General features: G+C 36.5%; 1 non-coding gene across 1 annotated transcript; it reads left to right on the plus strand.

The window, feature by feature from the left end:
• Window positions 1-7,527: 7,527 nt before the first annotated feature.
• Window positions 7,528-7,634, plus strand: LOC127133583 (small nucleolar RNA R71). Its single transcript, XR_007807538.1, has one exon. It is a non-coding gene; the product is annotated as a small nucleolar RNA R71 (small nucleolar RNA).
• The last annotated feature ends 6,240 nt before the right edge of the window (window positions 7,635-13,874 follow it).

The raw sequence follows: 13,874 nt of genomic DNA on the forward strand, positions 1-13,874 counted from the left end.
CACCCTCATTATTACATACACCCTTAAGTAATAAGGTTAATATATTTTTAATAGTAGAATATTATTACTATTATAATTAAATAATTAATCTCAATAATTAAATTATTTCAATAAATCCTATTTTATTGAATATTGTAACAATTTTTTTTAACTAAATAATATTCCAATTAAATAAATCCTATTTAACTATTACTATATTATTTATTTCTAAAACTCTAATTATTTCAATTATTACTAAATGATTAAAATTATTTAATATTTCATTATTTAATCAATTAATAATTCCAACACTTATTTATTATATAAAATTCTAATTCTCAATTATTTAATAATTAAAACTCTAAAACAACTATTTTATTTTTAATTGCCTAATCCACTAATTCTCTCTAGATACTCAATTATCTAATTATTTCTATTAAATTAATTAATTATGTTTTTCTTACCCACTCTAAAATACTCATATATTCCTATAATTTAATTAAATTATCGAAATATCCCTAAATCTCACAAAATCTCAACATAACTCAAATAGTCAAATCGTCAAATAATTCAAGCATTACACATATAAACACTCAAATAATTAAATTAAAATTAATAATCTAAAATTCAGGGTGTTACAACTCTCCTCCACTTAAAAATATTTTCTCCCTCGAAAACCGCCCGACACAAACAATTTAAGATAAACTTTATTATCTGACTTTCTATCTCACGCATCACGCTCCCTCCTTGCTATAAGACACAAGCCTTCAACAAGTCCTCCAAAGAAGAAATAGTCCTCGCAGTCCAGATTATTTCGGATGCTCAATCTTCGACTTCTGACAAGTTAAACAAGCGTAAACAAACTGCGCAATATCTCTCTTCATCATGGCCACCCAAAATGTCTTCTTAAGATCTTGGTACATTGTAGTAGCCCTATGAGGAATACTTAAACTGATCTTGTGACTTTCCTTGAAAATCATTCTCTCAAGCTCTGACACATCAGGTACACAAACCTTATCTCGAGACTTTAAGATTCCATTTTCGTCAAATCCAAAGTCCTCATCCCCATTATGGTTAATTGATGACAAATGATCTACCGAGTTTACATCCATCTTCTGAACCTCTCTTATATCACGAAGAAAATCACTAGTCGACTTCAGCGTACCTAGCCTCACACTATTAGGAGTCACCTTAAATACCAAACTCAGATCTCAGAATTTCTCGATCAAAACCAATTCTCTAACCATCAATCTCGACATGTGCAAGGTTTTCAACTCAAAGCAACTCCTACAACATTGCTTTTACCAAGATGGTAATTTGAACCAAAATTGCAGTCCTTAAAAAACTCTAACCATATCTTATGTATCATATTTAGCTCATTATGATCAAACAAGTATTCCAAGCTCTTATGGTTGTTGAACACCTCAAACCTCGAACCATACAAGTAGTGTTTCCATACCTTTAGCACAACACCACTGCTGTCAAATCTAACTCATGGGTAGGATAATTCTTCTCATGACCTTCTGTTCTCGCGAAACATAAGCTACTACCTTGCCATCCTACATAAGTACACCACCTAGACCCATCTTGGACGCATCATAATACATCACAAAAGGTTCTTCTTCATCTAGTAAAATTAGAGACGACACCTTCATTAATGTTTTCTTCAGTTCTCAAAAAATCCTATCACACTGGATTCCCAAACAAAAGCTTGACCCTTTCGAGTCAAATGAGTCAAAGGTAGAGATAACTTCGAAAAACCCTTGATAAATCTTCGGTAATAACCATCCAGTCCAAGGAAACTTCTAATCATTAGTAACTGACTTAATAGCTTCCCACTGTAGCACTTCATCTACTTTAGAAGGTTTTGCCAACACTAGAATTCACGTGAGACACTATAGGCAGATCACTAATTACAGTATTCCCCTCTGCCTCCAAAGAAACCAACATCATCAACACTTGTACACCCTCTTTCACAGATTCATCAACTTACTCAGCATAATAGACAACCTTTCACCTCTGTCGAACTTAGGTTCATGCTCTGGAGGCAAGTCGCAGATATCTTTAGGAAAAATTTCAGAAGTCACACACCACTTGTACTTCACTAGCTGTCACATTTGTTCTCCATTCTCCGAGAAGCAAACATCAACAATACCTGATCATTCTCCCTCAAGGACATCTCAACTTGACCGGTAGGTAGCAATCTCGAATACAAACCCACTTCGGTTTCAGAAAAACCACATAGCTTCAATATCACCTAAACTCTTGCAATCAACAGCTTACTAAACCAATTATTCATGCTTGTAGCAAAGTAGAGAAACATAAGCTTCTCCCCCACTTGTTTCAATCCCGTTCTTGCTAAAAAGCGGTAAAGGAAAGAAGCAAGTACCGACATTGTTTCACACACATGTCGCATACTAGGAAATAAACAACATTACAAAAACATCGTCAGATGGATAGACCTGCTCTGATACCACTATGTAACACCCTAAAAGCCCAAATTTTAATTTTACACAATAATTCACATGTAGGATGTTACTTCACCAAACACTCATACATAAACATATGACTTTAATAATTCAGAGCGGAAATTAAAACAAAACATAATATAGTCTCAATTAAAACATCATTGAAAAACTCCATGAATATGAGTTACAACTCAATACATCAAAACATAAGTGTCTTGTTCCCTAATGTTACAGAACCAGAGCATTATTCAAACTAAAATAAAAATAGTAAATGCTAAGAGGGCATCAAAGTCATCCCATAGTTATCACAAGCTATCACTCCTACTAATTACATGTACAAACATTGCACATAGTCATCAAACAAACAAAGAAGGGGTCAGAATACACTTACAAATAATAACGGTGAAATTTAGCAGCAGGATGATAATACAAACATATCATTAATGTTAAAACACAAACACAATTATAAATACAAGCAAATATGTCATTCTCAATATATGCAATGCTAGTATGCACCAACTCCTTCACCTATATGCATGTGATACCAACTTTGTGGATATCAGAGGTATGTTACTGATTTCTATCCACGGTTCTCAGGTCATCACCTGCACCGACGATCCCACCAAATGGATCTAAGACCCGCCTCTGGTCCCTCAATTGAACCAACGATCCAACCAAATGGCTTTGAGGCCACCAAAATAGACCGAAGTCTCACCTAATTCCAAAATATATGCATGTATGATAATGTAGACAAACAAACATGCAACTCAATAATCACCAAAAGTCATCTCAACATCATACATAAAAAAAGTTATATATATGAACCAAACCATTTGTCAATAATCAGGTCAGCATTATAATTCCACCGGATTACTAATCACAACACCATATAATTTATTTAAACAATTATAAACAATTTCAATTGAGTAATGATATATTATCCCTCAACAACTCCAAAATCACCAAAATTCTCAAAACGTTATTATGTCATTTTATAACTTAATAAAAACTCTAAAGTACTTAAAGTGCTCTAAAGTATTCAAAGGGACTCTAAGAGTAACATTCAGGAGTGATAACTCTCCTGTAACTATAGGGATTTTGTCTTTAATAATAATAGTATTAATTTTAAAAATAATTATTTTGTCTTTATTTTTTTCAAAATAATTATTAACTCAATATTAATAATATAAATTCTTCTTAAAATAATTATTTTATATTAATAATTATTAACTTGATATAACTATTAACTTAATATTAATAATAATTTTTAACTCAATATTAATAATATTAATTCTTTTAAATAATAATTATTAAAAAAATTACTATAAAATAATTAATTATTATATATTAGAATTATTACAACATAATTATTATAAAATAATTATTAATAATATTATTAATTTCTAATTTTTTATAAAAAGTTCCAGTTTTACTAATTTTTTATTTTTAGGGAAATATAGCTTTTCTAACATTTTTAGGAAAAAAAATACATTTTCGAATTTCTGGATTCACTATCAACACACCAGAAAAATCCCAAATAAAAATCTCAAATAACAGGGTTTACACCAAGAATTACATCAATACTGGTAAATATAAGATTCTAAGCTAAACATTCTTAATCACAACGGCAATACATGCATAATATCTATAACAGTGACCAAAAATGATTTTACCCAAATCTCATTTGGTCAAAATACAGTATCCATAAATTATTTAGATCAACATGCAATGGCCAAATGATACTTATCTCATTCGATCACAGGCATATCATAATATGATCGACCAACAACTATCATCAATCAACATGCAAATTACATCAATTTTAACACTGGGGAGATATTATCATAAAATATACGACCAAAGGGGTTGGGTCGAATTAACTTAAAATCATCTATCAATCACTATATTTACAGAGATAAGGAAAACAATACCTATGGCGCTGATGGGAGGGTAAGAGAACCCTCATCGTTCTGCTGCCTAAAAGATCACCTAAGTAATTCTCACCCCTTACCTGATAATGGGAGCTTTCTAACAAATTTTAACAATTTATTCACGTTCCTATGTCGCTCCCCAGCGATCGATCGCTTTCCAAAATTCCATTCTCACAATCGTTTCCCAATTATTATATCTTTTCTTGTTACCCTAAATCTAACTCTCATGTTAGAATATACAGTCCCACAAAAAAATACATTTTTTATTTATTATTAATAAAATAATCCCAATTATATAATTATTTCAAACAAAATAAATATTTTTGTTATTATTAATAAAATGTCCTAATTAAATAATTATTTAATTATAACCTTTATTCATTTTATCAAAAAGAAAAGTAACACTTTTAATAATTAAACATTTTATTTTAAATGATTATTTAATAAAAATACTCATTATAATTATTATAATCATTTCTAACTTTTTCGGTTGGCATTCGCTCAGCCCTTAAGTCCCAATTAACCTTTTCACCCTCATTTTGTTCGCACGCGCAAACAATCTCTAACCTTCCTATCGAGTTTTACTTGCAAGACCGGCTACAAAGTTCTAGACTAATATGTGTTAAGTATATGGTTTGTTTGTTGGTAAAGTGTTTGGATCAATAGAACGACAGGTAAAAACGTTTGCAAGAAAAGGTGCAACAAAAATAAAAGGGTAAAAGCAAGATAAAAACGTAAATGAACAAACAAATGAAAAGACTTGATAAGTTAAATGTTTAGAAAATAAATGTGGAAGCAAGTGTACATTTTTGTAGGAAGTTAACTCTTTTCTCTTAGACGCTTGATACTTCAAGTGTTTTCCTTTTGCAATGTTACAAATGCCTCCTTAGAAGTGAAAATCACATCTACTTAAATAGTAACAAAAAATAAATGCTAGGTGGTTGTGGTTCATTCATGATGCGCCACGCGTCATAGCCTGTCAACCCACGTCCCTAGTAACTTTTCACACATTCTGCTTTAAACGATTTGTATCAATCATGGCATGTTTCTCTTCGACTTCGACAAGAATACCCATCTGTCAAATTCACTTCGACCTGGCTTAGGTCCTTCCTAACCGTCGAACCGCTTCGACTACATCTCTCATGTTTTGATTTTTCCCTTCTGCATGGTCGATATTTGCTAGCTAACAAATTCCCCCTAAAAGGCCAGTTTCGACCGAGAAACTTGGCGTTTTGACTTTCCCAAATTTCAGCTGGATGTCTAATCGTTAATGATGCTCTGCAGAATGATGATTCCTTTTGGCGCCACGTGTCGCGGCACGAAAAATACCCGAGCGTAAGGAAAGCTCGAAATATAAACAAAACAGAGTCGCCACCGAACTTTATTTATTCCAAAAGAGGGAAAGTGAAAATATCGATAAAACCCATGAAAAACAAAAAAGAAATGGTCGTCACAACCAAATCGGGTTCGAGAGTCGGTTATGCAAGGGGAAGGTATTAGCACCCCTCGCATCCATCGTACTCGATGGGACCCATTTAGTTAGTTTCGTGTTAGAGTGTTAGTGTGATATCGTTTGCGAACTTCTACTTATCGAGTGAGAAAAGAGAAAGAAAGAAAGGAAAGACTTAAGGTTTTTTTAATATTAATGTGCCTGACAAGATTTCGCAATCCTGCTCCTATGTATCTCCAGGTGCTATGAAGAACTCAAGGCATACGTAGTTCTACCCAAAGAGAACTACTGGATGGCTTGCTTTTAAAGAGAGTGATGCTTGGATCACATTTGAGCGATTAAACCTTTACTTGTTGCTCGCTCTTGGAGGCTGAAGTCTTTATTTGTTTCGCATCAAAATGGATGTTGCATACTCTTTTCTAAAAATATTTTCGGGGTCGCACAAGGGCGGAAAACAAGTTTGATGAGTTTGAGTTGATTTTAAGCGGAGACAAACATCTAAGTAAGAAGCTCTACTATAGTACTCAGATGCTCGAAAAGGAAGAGGCCTAAGCCCAATCACTCTCTTTTCATCCAAAAGTTTGTTTATGAAAATGTGTGGCAAATTAGGTCAAAGTTCATTAACGGAAGACGATTAATTAGACAGAGAGTGATCACTATATTCATAAGTGCACGAATCACGTCAGAGTAATATAAAAGATTATCGATCCCACAGAGACCAAATCGTCAATCTATCGATTACTATTTATCCTTGGCTTCTTCTTGGTCGGTTTGTTTTTCGGGTTCCATTGGTTCCCCTCCTTGGTTGGTAGGTATATTTTCTTTAGAAGATTTGGACTCACTCATTGCTGGGTTATAAGGCCCTTCGTAAGCGGTCCCACTTTGTAATGTGATAGCGTTAGCTTACCCTCGAGGGTTGAGTTGAGGTTGTCCAGGGAATTGTCCTCCCGGTGTAGTTTGCGGGGCTTGGTTTTGTGCTATCTGTGAGATCTGGGTTTCAAGCATCTTATTGTGAGTAATTATCTGATCAACCTTAGTCCCTAATTGCGTTATCAGTTTGTTTACGTGAATGTTCTTGTTTAGGAATTCTTTATTTTGTTGAGTCTGGCCTGATATAAAGTTCTCAATGATCTTCTCAACGTTAGGCTTCTGGGGCACAACTTGCATAGGTTGATTTGGTTTTTAGGCTTGAAAACCTTGTGGTCTTTGAGGTGCAAAATTTTGGATAGGGTTCTGGTTTTTATAGGAAAAATTCGGGTGATTCTTCCATCCAGGGTTGTAAGTGTTTGAAAATGGGTTACCTTGGGCGTAATTCACTTGGTCGGTGTTCAGGTCGTTCAAAAGGTTACATTATTCCGATTCGTGTCCTTTAGATCCACAAAGTTCACACTCTGTGTGGACTACCACTGCGGTGTTAGAGTTTGTAGAAATATGTTCGACCTTAAGGGCTAAAGCATCCATTTTCGCTTGCATCATGTCCATAGAACTTATCTCATGTATTCCACCTTGGGTCTCCTTTTTCTCTACTGATGCTCGTTCAGTTCCCCATTGGTAATGGTTTTGGGCCATATCCTCAATTAGGTCACAAGCTTCAGGGTAAGGTTTGTTCATCAACGCGCCACCAGCGGCAGCGTCGATGCTCATCTTTGTGTTATAATGGAGTCCATTGTAGAAGGTATGAATGACCAACCATTGTTCTAGGCCATGGTGTGGACAGACTCTTAACAGCTCCTTGTATCTCTCCCAAGCTTCAAAAAGTGATTCTCCTTGGTTTTGAGTAAATCTAGTTATTTGGTTTCGAACAACAACAGTCTTACTAGGGGGAAAATATCTAGCAAGGAATACTCTCCTAAGGTCTTCCCAGGTAGTTATTGAGTTAGCTGGAAGTGAATCTAACCACGAACGTGCTCTATCTCGGAGGGAGAAAGGAAATAATCTTAAACGAATCGCATCAGGTGAAGCACCGTTAGATTTAAAGGTGTCGGCCAGTTGGATAAAGACTTTTAAATGTTGATTTGGATACTTAGTAGCGAGACCCGCAAATTGGTTTTGTTGCACTAATTGCAATAAAGATGGTTTTAGTTCGAAATTGTTGGCAGAAATGAGGGGGTTTACTATACTAGAACTAGGTTCCTCGTCAGAGGGTTGGGCAAATTCCTTAAGAGGTCTCCGGTCGCAATTCTCGGCCATAGCTTTCTTAATTCGGATGAATAAGAGGCGTGTACGAGTGTAACATTCGGGTTCCGCTAAAGGATCTACTAAACGGGTTCTTCGCATTTACCGGCTAATAATGCCTTAGTCTAGACGGTGTAACAACAGGGTACGAAATTTGACGAAGTTGGTCCCCGGAAACGGCGCGAAAAACTTGATCACTATATTCGCAAGTGCACGAATCGCGTTAGAGTAATATAAAAAAATTATCGATCCCATAGAGACCAAATCGCCAATCTATCGATTACTATTGTTACGATGTTTATCTAAGGCGGTACAAATGAAATATTGATGTCGCAAAATAACAGTAAATAAAGAAAATGATAAATACTGTGCAAATAAAGATAGGCTTGAATGTATTTCACGTCAGTTAAACGATGCTTCGATTGTCTAAATAGAACTACTTATGGGGCAATATTTTCTACTCTTGAAAAGAATCCATTTAATAGGAACAATCGCTTTTCCGTATTCAGAAGCGAGTTTACCCTTAAATTAAGGCCTTTTATTGTCACTTATAAAAGGTGCGCAAAACGCTAAAGTAGTAAACCTAATTTTAAGAAATAAGACTCGTAAGCTTAGTTGAAAAGTGATTTTGATTCGGAAAGTTTACCCAAGGAGTTTCCTGATATTAAATCTATCAACGCGTCCGAAAACAGTTTCAAAAATCATTTTTCCTTAAAGTGATAAAAATTCCTAATTAACTAAGCCAGGGTGCTTTCGCACTCCTTGAGTAGTTAAAATTAACCAAGTTTGTTTCAGAAAACTCGAATTAAAAATCAAAACAGCCCCTAAAGCATTTCTACAGATGCAATATGTGAAACATCTCTTTAACCGCGATCCTTACATTCTAACCTTTGAAAGATTTAGCCAGACATGGTAATACAAACAAATACAACAATATTGAACATGATGAAAAGAAGTTTAGAATGTAAGGCGTGAAGAACAAGTAAAGCGTGTAAAACAATTAAAACGAGCAATAAAGATAATGGCGAGAAAATTAAATAAAGTAAAGACAATGGCAGTAAATTAAATAAAGTAAAGATAATGGTAGGAAATTAAATAAAGTAAGACAATGGCAGGAAATTAAATAAAGTAAAGCATGACAAGGAATTAAATAAAGTAAGGCATGGCAAGTAAAATAAAAAGGCGATTAAATTAGAACCTGCTCCAAACGGGGGCTTTAAATCTGGTACAAGGAAGTAAATGAACCTTTGACTTTGAAAATAAAGATGAAGGCAAAATCAAAGTGCTCCAACTTAATTACACTAAGGTGCGATAACCCCTCGATGTGACGGATTACCGCTCTTACATATGATATTATAGTCTTAGTGTTATAAACTAAGTTGGATGCCTTGGAAATGAACTAGAACGACCTATTTATAGAGGAACTCAACAACATGCAAAGACCAGGATGCCTTTCAACGGCTCTTTAGTGGGAATATGGAATTCAAAGGTGGCGCCCGCCACCCCTCCATGGCACCCGCCATGTGAGTAAATGGGGAAGTTCATGGGATCGTGGTAGTTTCCTCCTGGTTGAGGGTTGATGTGTCATGGCTTCTCCTATAGCGGCCGCTATGCAGAACGCCACGAGTAAAATATTTGCCGAAAACCCTAATTTTTTTGTCTTTTTGCTTCGTTTCTTCTACAAAGGTCTTGAAAGAGCTAAATACCTGAAAATAACACAAAAGAAAGCATAACACAAGAAAAATGATAATAAAGACCTAAAAAACATGTGCAATCCGAGTCAAATACGCGGTGTGATTCAGTGTTTTCAAATTCTCCCACACTTAAACCTTTGTTTGTCCTCAAGCAAAACTCTTTATAGTTCATGCAAGAAAAACATTATCAACCAGAGTTAATTCAAGGCTAAAAAGGCTTATAAGTTCATTCAAGGAATGTATCGATAGGTACTAACGAATCGAACTAAGGATATTGTAGTGACACTTTCTGCAAATACGGTCATAGGCTTCGTTCCTATACAAATCAATCCATATCACCCCACCATACCTAGGCCTTATTTTCATCTTCTTCAAGTCCTTTTTTCATTCAGGTGCAATCACATTAAGCTCGTTATCCGTACATACTCATAGTAAGGTGACCGGTTAGTGATTATGATCTTAAGCATGGGGCTCTAGTACATAAGTTGGTGTAGCCCCTTTATTTAACCCAATTGTAGTTGTTGGGGATTGGATCGTAATCCACCCTACCAAGTTCAGCACCAGATACCTCTGAACGAACCAACAATGGGCATATTATTATATATATTTTTATTTTTCTGCATGTTTCGCAAACCTCTTTATTTTGCTGGGTTAATTGACCGTGTGAGAGTCACCTAGCCCGGAATTTCATACAACTAGAGAACAAAGCAGAAACTTTTATGATCATTCACTTATTTTCATCAGTCCCCTATGTAGAGCATGCTTAAGTTGGAGCTGACTACAAGGATAAACTACTTAAGGACTTATTTGGAACAAAAATTAGGGCCATAACATATGGGGTATCGGGATCGACTCTTATAATCATGAAGCCTACGGTGTCAAGACGATATCGATTTTTAGAAAAAGTTCTCCCAAATCTTTTTCATCATGTCATAAACCTGTCTGATAGCCTGAATATTCAAAATACACTTTTTTCTTTGTTCACAAAATTTTTGGTAAGGCTAAAGAAATGGGAGAAGTACGGATACACCACACAGATGACTTGTCAAACACATGTTATTTTATTGAAAGAAAAGCAAACAACTAAAACACACAAAACATACTGAAAATAAAGGAAAGCAATAAAAATCTCCTCCCACACTTAAACCGAACATTGTCCTCAGTGTTTCGATATGAGATAAGGTAGGAGTAACTTGAAAGAGAGAGAACTATGGCTGATCACCAGCACCGTCACCGCCCTGGTCAGGATGCCTGGGTTGACGACTCCTGCTACGACGGCTAAGACCTTCCTGCAACTGCCTAGAAAGACCTAAGAGAGACCCCTGGGTGGCCTCGATAAGTGCGAAGTGCTGCTCATTAGCCTGTTACTGGCGATGCTGCTCATTAGTGATCGCAAGCAAAGACTCCGTGATAGTCCAATGTGCGTGCTCAGTGCGCTGCTGGGAGGCTACCATAAAACTCATATTATTAGTCAATTGTTGGTTTATGGTATTTAGAAGGCCGTCACGCCTTTCTTCTCGAGCCAGGTGCTCGCGCCACATCTCCTCAGTGATGTAAAAACCAGGAGTGGTACCTGCAAAATGGTCAGAAGAAGAAGGTGCAGTGTGTGCAGGTGATGCAGTGTGTGTAGGAAAATCATGAGCATGGGACTTGTCGTGCCGGTCATACTCATCATTGGTCCCTTGCACATCGTCCATAGGGACATTAGGTGGCAAAGGACCGGTAAAAGGTGGAGCATCGAGATCATATGTCCAGTTCCTTTCATGTCGCACATCTGTACGCTGGGAGCAAGGTAAAATAACACTCGGTATAGCTACACCATGGACCATGAGGTTATAACCGCCTGCTCTCCGCACCTTGCACAATTTCATATCCTTCAAAAATTTCAAGTTAATGGTGCGTGAGGGAGCGGTTATAAGGTAGCTAACTCAGTGTTGAGATTTAGTGCTCTAGCAATAGAAGTAATAAATCCACCAAAAGAAACGGTTCCTCCTTTTTTCAAAATGGCGGACATATGTGCAAGCATAAAAGGAACAAGATTGATCCTTCGATTAGTAAGGCAACCCTGTAAAAATAGCAACTCGCGAGCATTTACTTTATTAGAATTTTCCCGACCAAAAATAGTACATGCCAAAAGATATCGAAAAATACGGATGGTCGGGTTATGAATAGTGGAGGCTAAAATTCCTTCAAAAGAAGTGGCAGCCACATTCGATAATCTATTCCAAAAGTTAAATGCTTCGAGTGCCCATTCTGTATCTAAGGGTGTCTCACAAATGGCACCCTCTCCGTAAGGCATTCCTAACAAACCTGCTAAGGCGTCAGTAGTGTACTCATATTCAACGTTGAATATTCTAAAACATACGGTACCAACCGCGCTAGTAGTGCAAGGATGAACGGTGTAAATTAGGGAACTCAGAAATTCCCTGGTCAGCCTATCATAGGTGGGTTCCTTATTAGCAAAAATATCATGCAGTCCTAAATTATCTAGCATATGAAAAACACTATGATATGTCCCTAAAGTCTACAAACAATCCTTAACTATATACCTGGTGGCGAGAATTTCCCGTGTTTGCAACTTCTGTAAAATTTTGTTCTGACGCTCTCCAGGTTTCCCTTTGCAAATGATGATATTGTTGAATTCTATTCCAGCCATTGATGGCGAGTGAAGAGAAAATGGGTTTTTATGGTAAGGAAGTGAAAATGGGAGTGTAATGGGTTTTTGGTGGAGGAAATTGATGAGTGAAGTTTGGGAATGATAATGGGTTGGAGTTAGAATGATGAAGTTGGGAATTTTCTTGGACTTCAATGGAGGTGGAAGGAGGAAAAAATGGGTTTTGAGAGGTTGAAGAAGGCAAAAATGGGGGATTTAGGGATTCTGTCTCGTAAATGGTACAGACCCCATGGCACCCACCATGAGTCTATGGCGCCCGCCATGAGGCTATGGCGCCCGCCATGAATCCGAACTTGTTGTTTGGGTTGGGCTTGTTCCTTGCTCTTGGGCTACAACTTTTTCCTCATTTTGCAAAGGGGGTGTACATAGGCTTCCATAACATGCTGCCTTTTTTATTTTGATTAAGCTTGATAAATGACAAAATAAAAAAAGTAAAGTAAAGTAAAAAGGAAATAAAAACATGATAATAGTAATACATATATATATATATATATATATATATATATATATATATATATATATATATATATATATATATATATATATGAATAGATAGTAATAAGTCACGGGTCAAGAGATGCTAGGAAAGGAAAAGCAAGCATCAAGTCAAAAAGAAAAAACAAGCATAAATAATAAGTCTAATAATGGGAAATAAGTAAAGCAAACGGCATCTCTCGGTCGGTGATATCATCAATGTCCGGGGAATAATGGAGTCTCCTCAACTTCGGATCCTCGGAGCTCTGCAATCTGGTGTCTAAGGTTAGCGATCTCATTGTTCAATATATCGGCTTCAGTGGCATGTGTGGCATCTGACACTTCGACCTGCAAAGCAACGTCAGCAAGCTCCTGGCGGAGCTGGGCTATCTCCATACGAAGCTTAACAAGCTCAGAATGCATGCTTGGACTTTGAAGATTTGGATTATTGGTGAGGATTATGATTTTGGTAGGTGCTGGATGATGCTCTACTTCAGGTGGGATTCTCTGCTCATCTACTGTCTCGTCTTGGCCTTCTATGGCATAGGCCCAGTTGGCATAATTATAAACACAAGTTACCTAAGGGCCTGGTAAAGTAAAGTAGTGTATAGTCTCACCCTCGATCAAGAGCATGTATTGATCTGGGTGGAAAGAAGATATCCTCATGAGGCCACGGTCCAGACAGAAGTCAATATTCATCAAAGTATAACTGCAGTAAGATGTTAGGTGAAATATCCTTCTATCAAGTCCTAGGGAGGAGGCTATATGGGTTACCGTGCTTCCAACATGTATAGGACTCACAGCGGAGCAAGCATTAAGATAGAGACTCTCGATTAGAAAATCCCCGTAAGCTACTGGGCGTGACTGAGTGGTACAGTACATGAAGAAAATCTCTTCAGCACTTACGTGTGTATCAGTGTTACTCTTCCCCAGGAAGGTGTGGGGAATAATCATCTGAAACTATTTGAAAGCAGGATTATGGATTTTGTTAGAGATTTGGGTGGAAGGGTCAGGGCTACCTCCACATGT

The sequence above is a fragment of the Lathyrus oleraceus genome, chromosome 3 (genome assembly GCF_024323335.1).
Source record: "Lathyrus oleraceus cultivar Zhongwan6 chromosome 3, CAAS_Psat_ZW6_1.0, whole genome shotgun sequence".
NCBI lineage: Eukaryota > Viridiplantae > Streptophyta > Magnoliopsida > Fabales > Fabaceae > Lathyrus > Lathyrus oleraceus.